Here is a 9997-nt window from a genome sequence, read left to right as displayed (position 1 = left end):
CACACCCTTGGGTACTCAACTTGTTTTAGGTACCCTAGTGTCTCACACAGCTCTGGCCTTCCTTAACGGCTGCCCAGAAAAATGTCTTTTTCTTTCTTTTACTCCACCAGCTGAAGACGACTCAATGTCTTTTGTTTTCTGCATTTCTGGCAGTTTAACATCTTCCAAGGTTTCCCCAGCCCAAAAGAAATTAAATCAATACTGGTAATAGGACCTGTGGTAGTATTTTTCTCTCTCTCTGAACAAGGCCCTGTTTGCATTCAGATTTTTATTACATTTGTAAATAATCCGTAGCATGGTGTAACTATGGACTGGCAATCTTTGTAGGAACTTCTGAGCAGGGCGGGGGCAAAAAGCATTCCAACTACCACTGATTTTTCCTTAGACACGTTTACAAATTTTTCCTTTGAGCACCAGCATTAGAAATGTTAAATGCCAGTTGAATTCCCCACAATTCAGCATAGGATGTTCTGTTTCCAGTACAGAATATTTAAAAATTCCAGAAACAATGTTGGTATTTTTAATTAATAGTAAGAGATCAGCTACTATGGAAGTTTTCCATGTTTTTTGAAGGGGAAAAGGCAGTTCTCAAAGCCCCCAGGAGACATTTTTAGAAGGATGTGCAAACACATTTTACTTAATATCAGACTCATTCTAACACTGACTTGGACATGGTTAGGTTTGTGTTCTGCTTAAGCCGTGCTTGCAGAGCTAACAGAAACAGGGAAATTCTAGTGAAAAAAAATTTATGCAGGGCCAAATGGGCTTCTTTGTGTTCTTCAAATCCCAAAATACAGTGGTTTTCCCTTTTAGTTTGTATGTTTGTTTTCACAAATACAGTCTCCATGATTATGGAGGACATGGTTTAAATGACAGGAGAAAGGGGACACACCTTCAGTGAGTTCTGTGAAAACCCCCAGATACTTTGAGAACTTTCAAACCTTTGCAGTTCAATCACCCTCAGTTTTAAGCATCAAACTGATTAGAAAGTCAAGCAATTACCCACTGTCATGTTTGATAAAATCCTAAATGATGACAGACAAAAATGGTTCTGCTGCCTTCTGCAGTTGTTAAATTATAATAAGAACATCCTATTTTTTAAACAATAAATAGCCAGGAAACCAAAAAGCAAATAGCTGCACAAGGTTGACACCATCTGCCACCTTGTCGAGAAAATGTTTGTCTTTGTGTTCTCACTTTTCCTCTCTTCAAATGAAATAAAATTCTACAGAAAAATATACATTTTATTTCTCACATAGTTAATTAGTTATTTACCTTCTTCAGACTGCTCCATTGTCTTGCATGTGCTGAAGGAAGGCAATTTACCTAATAAATACTGGATAACATGTTACTAACAGGGTCTGTTGGAATTTACTTTAATATGGTTGCAGACAGATTTGCTGTAAATGCTGCTATTCCATAACTCAAAAAACCTGTTACTGCTGCTGTTATGGATAAAGAATTATAGCAGAAATTATTTTGCAAGAAATATGAGAGAGATGCCACTGATATTAAGAAGTTAAGGCAGTTAAAATTGGTGACCTTTTAACCATTGTGTATTCATGGAAGAACAACAATATTTGCATGTATGAAATACCTGAATTTTGATGCTGAAAAATCTCTAGTTAGAACGGCATGATGGTTTTCTCACCTTTTTTGTGTTTTTTGTGTTTCACTTCTGGTTTCTCCTCCCTTCTTTTCTCTTTTGGTGTCATCATTTTTCTCTTTCTCTCATGAGGTCCCACATGTCAGATGGTATTTATTTTAAGTGGTTTAACTGGAAAGATAGTTTTTCTATTATCTCTTAATAGGAAAACCATGTTATTGTATAAGTTTGCTTGTTTATTATTCCCACACAACTCCCAAAGGAAAATGTAGTCTATATGGTAATAGCCTAGTGGTACCGACTACCCTAAATATAATATACATATCAAATTGGATTTAATTTGAATGTAGAATCAGTTATGCCATTATAATGAAACAAACACTGCCATCTTAACAAATGACTATTTGTAATTAAATTACAGGGATATTTACAAAACAAAATTGTTTCTACCTTGTCTCTGAATAAGTGAGTCTGGACATCTGCATTACCAGTTCACTACTTTTCTTGAGCATTATGTACATGAATCTGATATATGTGCCCTTACCTAGTTTTAATCTGATATATATGCCATTGTAGTCATGAATAGTCATCTACCCACTTTCTTTCTTGTCAGCTAAATGCAAAACTGAGGCAGTAGTTTCACTTGGCTTTGTTCTATGATTTTGTTTTGCAAAAATGATACTAAGCTAGAGTGTTTCAAGCTGAGATTCCAAAGATCTGGTGTGGGGAAATTCAGATAGAGGGCACTACTTTAAGGCATCCACTATTAAACAGAAATAAAACAGCTAAATAAAATCTGGATCCATTTTTGGTTTTGCAAGCCTTGTAGTTTAGAATTCTGCCAATAGCAGTGGTTATGAGCAAGCTCTAATTTTAATGAATCCTCAGAGTTTAAGGAATGGGTAAGCAAGGGTCTGTCTGGATAAATGGCCCGTTTTGACTGTCAGCAATGATGAATTCCACACTTTAAATTTTAATAAGACTTGTTTATACGTCCTAAGGATGGAAGTGTCCATAAAAAGACAACAGCATTTTGCAAAACAATTCATTTAGGAAACAGTCACATGACCTTTCTTACTGCCTTTAAGATAGCAATAAAATTGGCTCAGCCAGCCAGCCCTAATGAGGGAGAAAGAGAAAACATCAACCTTTTCCCTTTCCTCCATCTAATTATAAACATCATTGTCAACTGACTCCAGGATCAGCTGAATCCTAATTGACCTCAGACACTATACAGTGAAAGATAGTCAGAACTGCCAAACTAAATATAAAAAAATAAACAAACTGCAATTAGTGCTTTAACTCCCAATTTTCCATTTCATTTTTCCTCACGGCTACTCATAATTGCAACATCTTGATTAAAAGTTTTTAAGGCTTAATTTTTAAAAGTTAGGAACATTATAATGAGTCTCTCAAAATATATAGCGTGTGTTTCAGGAAATGAGCAGTCAGCATTATATAAACATTTAATAGGACCAAACATAATTATGACTGTTAAGCATGTCATTCAAGGTTCTTTCCAGTGCTGTAGAATTAACTGCTTTAAAAGTGACAATATCTTTTCTTTCTAGATCATTTTGGCCCAGTTTTCAAATACTTCAAATATTCCAATCCCACAAACATTTACACACACAATTAACTTTAGGAATAGCTAATTTCCTTGACCTCACTGGGCCTACACATATGCTTAAGTACCCACTTGGGCAAGGCATAGATCATCAGGGAGAATTTTGTCCATAGGTTTCTATAAAGCCATTACTATGAAGGATGCACATTACACATATTTAAAAAATAATACTGGAAGTAATATTTAAACTAGGGTACAATACGGTCAACATTTCCAAAGCAGCTCTTTTATTACCAAGAAGAATGTGGAGACAACGAGGCAATGAATGAAATCTGGCTCCAGTGAAGTGAATGGGAGTTTTGCTACTGACCTCATTAGGACCAGGAATTTCACCATAGGTCTTGCCTAAAATTATATTAGATGGTAGCTGAGAAAAAATTCTTTTGCTGCAGACAGATAATTGGCCCCCTCATGCCACACCTTTTTAGTGCAAAGTAGCCACCAGCCACAATGTACTTACAAATTCCTTTCAGGTTTCCCTGTCATGCATGCTATCAACAGCATAAAAACTGCCTTGAAGGAAACTAGGTCTAACTAATGAAGTCACGAGGATAATTCAAGAAGTGTGTCCCTTACTGTTGCACTCTGTGTACAGTGGTCTTCAGCACATGGACATCTGCAAAAAGTGCACATCTACTTATAAGTTAAGGAATAAAATAATAATGAGGGAGAGCAAGAGGGAGGGAGGAAAAGGAAAAAAGGAATAAAAAAGAAATATCACTAAGCGTTACCACCCCTCAGATTCCTTGAATGATTTGTCTTTTCTGTGTCAGTCATTTCACAGTTCATATATATGTTTCCAGTTCTGCTATTGATTCAGAGCATGACCTTGATCAAGTAACTTGATTTCTTTGTGGGTATATCTCACAGCAAAATGAAAATGTGATTGTAGCATAATTACCTGTACTAGCTTAATTTGCTACTGCTACCCATTTTATCTTGTGAAGATGCAGTTATATGGGTTTCATCATGGGCTAGCACTCATGCTGCTACATCTTCACTGCTAGTGTTAGATGTGCTAGTTACATTAAGCTAGCACAGTGTGCTACAGTCACATCTTCATTTTGTTATGTAGACATGCCTTATGCTTTAGTATCACCACCTTTAAATGTAGGTGTGAAGACCAAACTGCTTACATAAACTAGTAAAGTGCTTTGGGATATACCATTAAAAAGATGCGATGTAAGTGCTAAGTATTATTATTTTAGGTTATAACTAGTCACTGACTGTTCTTTCATGTGTTTTTACTGTTGAGTAATACATTGGTTCTGAACAAAAAGCATTAGTAAAAGGGAAGCAAACAGAGCTAAACATGATATGTTAGGGTTTGTTTTGTTTTATTTTTGCTTTTAAATAAGAGGCAATATATAAATCAATTGGGGTTTTTTTTTAAAAAAAGCATATGTACATCTATATATCTCACCCAGTGCACCAAATGCCCTGATGGAAACTATGTAGGAGAAACCAAACAACTGTGTACCAGAATGAATGCAGACCAAAAATTTATCAAAAACAAAAATACCCAATTACCAATGGGTGCACAATTCTCACAAGATAAACACTCTCTCTCCAATCTCAGTTTTAATCCTCATAGGGAATTTACAAAGCACCTTTCATTGATAAGCCTACAAACTTCACTTCATAAATCTACTGGACACAAAAAAATCATGGACTAGATATAGACATTGGATTTATGGCACATTATAACCTGCCTGCCATCCAATAACCCCAGGTAACCTCTCTCATTTTGCCAGCTACATTTTATCACTGGTCAATATTCCCCCTCTCACCTGTCTCATACCTATTAACTCCCATCTCCTCTGATTTTCTCTGCCACACATTTGCATTTTCACAAACCTGCATTTGTCTTATTGGCTTAAGCATCTATTCCACCTAGGAGAGCACACAAACACCAGCAGACTCTCCCTATGCCTGAAAAAAGCTTGTGCCCAAAAGCTTGTAAAGAACATATTTTCCAACTATTTAGTTGGTCTAATAATAGATATCACATTTACCCAAAGAGCCTTGTCTGTCTATATAATATATTTTTAAAGAATATTTCCTGATTTTTTTTCCTCCAGACATAAAGATAAGAGGAAGGAATGCTGGGGAAATGAATACTGAGGAAATGAAAAACCACATTAATTTTTGTTGTTAGGTTAAAACAACTGGTTTCTTCACTTAAAAAATGCAAGTTTACACTGCACAAAAATTATAAGTATGCTATGTACACATACACACAAGAATGTTGGTTAGTGCAAGAACAAAACCTTGCAGTGTTAGCACTGGAGACAATCAACTAGAAAATTCACCTTTTAATATGACTCAAAAAATCTTCAAATTCAAATTTCACTGTAGAATAAATCAGTAAGGAACCTTGCATATCTCAGCCTCACTATAGTTTCTTTCTGTGTTATATTTTATGGGAGAAGATTTTTTACCATTATTGAGAGACAGGTGAATTTTATGCAGCATCATTCTCTTATCAGGTACTGTAATCACACATTGCTTTGAGTTTCTGTAGCTCTGTAGTATTATTTGCAAAAATAAATATTTTGACTTTACCCTAAAATCTTTTAAAGTTTAGCTATAGTTTCTGTTTTAAAATAATTCTGCTGTGCCTCATGCCCATTCTGTAAGCACAATTGGAAATGGAAAAAATGGCAGCTTGCTGTTCAAGACAAAAGAAATGCAGAGCAAAGAATTTGTGGTTTGTGCAGTGCTTTTGTTTTATAATGTCAAGCACAATTTTAAGGTAAATACATTATTTTAAGCACTCACTGACACCTAGGAGAATCTATGTTGCTCATCCTTCTTTTAGTAAGAATATTCTTTTCAGGAAGTATTATTATAAAGTGATAAATGTGTGGATCCAATCCTAACATCAGAAAGAAAGGAATTTTAAGTTACCAACCAAAGAGAAAGACTATGGGTATGTGAAGCATTTGTTTGCAAGACACTATGATGTTTTAAGCATATACCTAGTGCTTTCTACACATGCTGAGTAACCAGGCTAATTAAAAAAGCCCATACAGCTCTTGTTAAAATCTGTTCAAATTTTTGGAGCACCTGTTATAACAGAATGCCCACAGACTTGATAGTTTAGAGCCAAGACACCTGCTACCTTATGTCTCACAGTATGTTCAGTTTTATACTGATAGTAAAAAAAAAATCCACTTTTTGACATTTAACAATCTCATAAGTGATAAGGAATAAATCAGAAAATTTGGTAATTTAACCCTTTCACTGTCAGTTCTCTTGCCACACCTAGAGCTTTCTGTAAGCAGTCAGAGTATGAAATGCACAACCCTGGGATCTTTGAATTGCTTTGTTACTGCATCCCTGTTTGTGATCTTAAAATGCTAAGGAGGAGGCATAGCACTTCCCATATTTTATTCTCCGCATTTTAGAAATGTAGGTATTAAATTCAGGGATATTTTATACATACAGTATAGATTATCTAGAAAAGGTACATGCTGGATACTCACAACAAAATCCAGCTAGCTTGTATTTTTTTTTCCTTGAGCCAAATTTCTATGCTACAGATTGATAATTAAAAATATATTGACTTGACAAACTTACTTTTTTTCCAATACTTTGTCTAAAGAACTATATGATTGGCAGAATTAAGAGAAATATGTCTCAGTAGGTGGTTTTATTAATAAACATGCATAAGCACTGATCTTCTTGGAAGGAAGTAAACACCAAGAAGGAAAATGAATTATTAATGAATATACCCTGCTACCAAAGGGGATAAGCAGGAGTAACAAAGTGACAGTAAGAAAGGAAATATTTAGCATGAATACCAATAATAACTTACAGAGAGTGGTTCATATCCTGTAAACACTTATGCACACACGTAATTTTATACATGTGTTATGCACCTCTGCAGCACTTGAGCACATTATGGATTCACTGGGTGAAAGCGTGTCCCTACTAGAGTTAATGGAAGTGTTGTCATTAATCTCAGTGGGACAAATATTTACTTATATATTTTTAAGGCCAGAAGAAACCATGTGATCATCCAAGCAAGACCTCTTGCACAGACCATAACTTCTGACTGTACTCAGATATATCTTTTAGAGGGGTTTTTTGATCTGGATAAGAGATTTCAAGCAAAAAGGTATCCACCATGTCCCTGCTAAGATGACCAGTGGGTAGCAGCAGTAGGTAGCAAGCTTTCTTCTTTTGTAAGAGACATTTCTGGATTGGCCATCTCCAGACTATACCAGTGCAGATCTACAGTGGGCTGGACATGAAAAACAGAATGAAATGTTACCTGAAATTTCAGGGCCATTTAAACTTGTGCTCCATAAACTGCATTGTTTTCCAGTTTGCTTCTGAGCACAGGTGATGTTACCCTTTAGGATCTGTCCCTCATTTTGTGTTCAACTGAACTAGCTAGGGTCAAATTTTGGGGTGACCCAAAAAGCTAGATCCCTAAATTTGTTCACCTGGAATGCCAGAGCTGAGGGCATCCACAGCACATAGAACCTCAGAGCAGGAATTCCCTTTTCACATTATCCAGAAGCCCAACTGTTTAATTAGATATAAAATGTCCTCATAGGGTGGACTGGGGAGGCTCTCACGTCCACATCTAGACAGAGAGTTGAATTTAAAGCAATGGGAGGCTTACATTTATTTTTATAGAAGGGGTTTTAGCTATAAATTGATTCACATACTTATACCTTAGAGAAAAGGTGTACTCTAGCCTTTCACTACATTGTAAACTGTTCAGGGCAGAGACCTCATCTTCCTATCTCACACATTATGAATCCTACCTTGTGTAATAAAAGTGGAAGAGCTCTTCTGTTGACCCACCACACTGAGAGGTACTAGCACCACAGAAACCAATATTAACATGCTAACTCACTATAGCAAGGTCTGTGTATTCTTTTCCTATTATTACTTAACATTTATATTTCTGTGTAAAAATATATGAATGACGGTCCCTGCCTCAAAGAGTATATACCCTAGAGCAAAAAAACTGGTGGATGAGACAAGCAGGTGAGCTGGAGAGTATTAAAAATAAAGAGAACATGCCTAATATTTAGAAGCAGGGATTTATCCCATTCACAAAGTGACACAGATACTCGGAGCTGAATATTACTGTGAAAATCATAATTGGGTGTTTGGGGAGACTTGAGCAATTATTTATACTTTCTAAATACTTCTTTGTATTTCAGATCTTTTTCTCATGTAACAGACGTTAAGTCCTGGAAACTTCAAGTGTTTTTAAGGCTTCTCATCTCCATATAAAACTGATTAAAAATTAAGCTAGGAAAACTAATTGGTATCAGATACTAAAAGTTCTTGCAAGTTGCAGAAAGTGTTAGTTGTGGGAATAGCATTTTTCCATATTCTGTGTATTGATTTGCCTTAGAGATAAAAAGCAACAAGAAAGCAGGTGATAAGCCTTTGTTAATGCCTCTGGGATGAAATGCGGTAGCTACAGACTACTGTTGATAAACAGATTTTGAATTAATTAGTTCTGCATAATTTTCTGACTTATCAAGTCTCTAAAACTGAATGCTACTAGTCTTCTTACATTTGTTTATACACCTCTTGCCAGCCATGAAAAAATGTTTTTATTTTAAAAAGAATCATCACTTTAAAAACCTAATTTTAACCAAGGTAACAATAAAATCATCTTTTACTGTAAATTGGCATATGGCAGAAGAAATATTAACCACAGTTATTTTTGTTGAATTATAGAGATATGTAGCAGAGTTCTTTTCAAATTGCAGGTCAATCTGTTGGCAAATGAAGAGATAGGCCTTAAAGTGCTACATTTATTTAATAGATACTATATTCTCTCAGCTTTCTTAAGCAATATATGCCCTTGTTGTGGAGAGGGCATGAGTCAGAGAAGGGTCTGTATGGATCAGAATTAGGTGAAGACATCCAGACTCATATTATTATTACTTCCCTTACAACCACTGAAAATGCCCCACATTTGAAAGAGACAAGGATTTGTGGGCGTCATCTTTTATCGGACCACCTGCATGATTGGGATAAAGTTAAACAAGCTTTCAAATGCAAAACATTCTTCCCGTTTGAAAGCCACTCAGGAAGGTTTTTGCAATTTGATAATTGTTTTTGTTTTGTTTTTGCTGCCAACACCTGAATTTGAACTTGGGGTTCTGCTTTGCTCCTGTCAAAGCTGAGTACCCTACTGAGAAGAAAGAGCAGGGATATTAAATTCTTTAAATATAACTTGAAAAATATATTTTGTAGCATGTAGCACCCATTTTTCCCCCCTCTGTTTAATGGTGCAGAGGCCTTCAAATTAATTTACCTGCATTTTTTTATATGTAACAGAGGCTAGAAATAGATGTCATCAAGTGCAGTAGATCAATTGTACCATGGTGTCACAGCACAGCTGATCCACTTCACAAGGCAAAACACACATCACCCCATATCCTGCCCTTCATGGTGCAGAACAAAGAGAATGTGATCTCCCCACTTTCCCCACTGCCCCAGACCTATGCTGTGGGAAAAAAAATGCTTCCCCACTCAGCCAGCCATGTGGGATTGGCTGGGTGGGGAAAATACCACTTTCCCTGCTGCAAGGTCTGGGGCAGCAGGGAAGGAAGTGTTTTCCCTACTCACAGGGCTGCTGGACTGGAGAAAGTGCCACAAAGGTAATAGAATCATAGAATCACAGAAAATTAGGGTTGGAAGAGACCTCAGGAAGCCATCTAGTCCAACCCCCTGCTCAAAGCAGGACCATCCCCAACTAGATCATCCCAGCCAAGGCTTTG

This window comes from Alligator sinensis, unplaced genomic scaffold, assembly GCF_000455745.1.
Source record: "Alligator sinensis unplaced genomic scaffold, ASM45574v1 scaffold389_1, whole genome shotgun sequence".
NCBI classification, from domain to species: Eukaryota; Metazoa; Chordata; order Crocodylia; family Alligatoridae; genus Alligator; species Alligator sinensis.
This window is presented reverse-complemented; position numbering follows the sequence as displayed.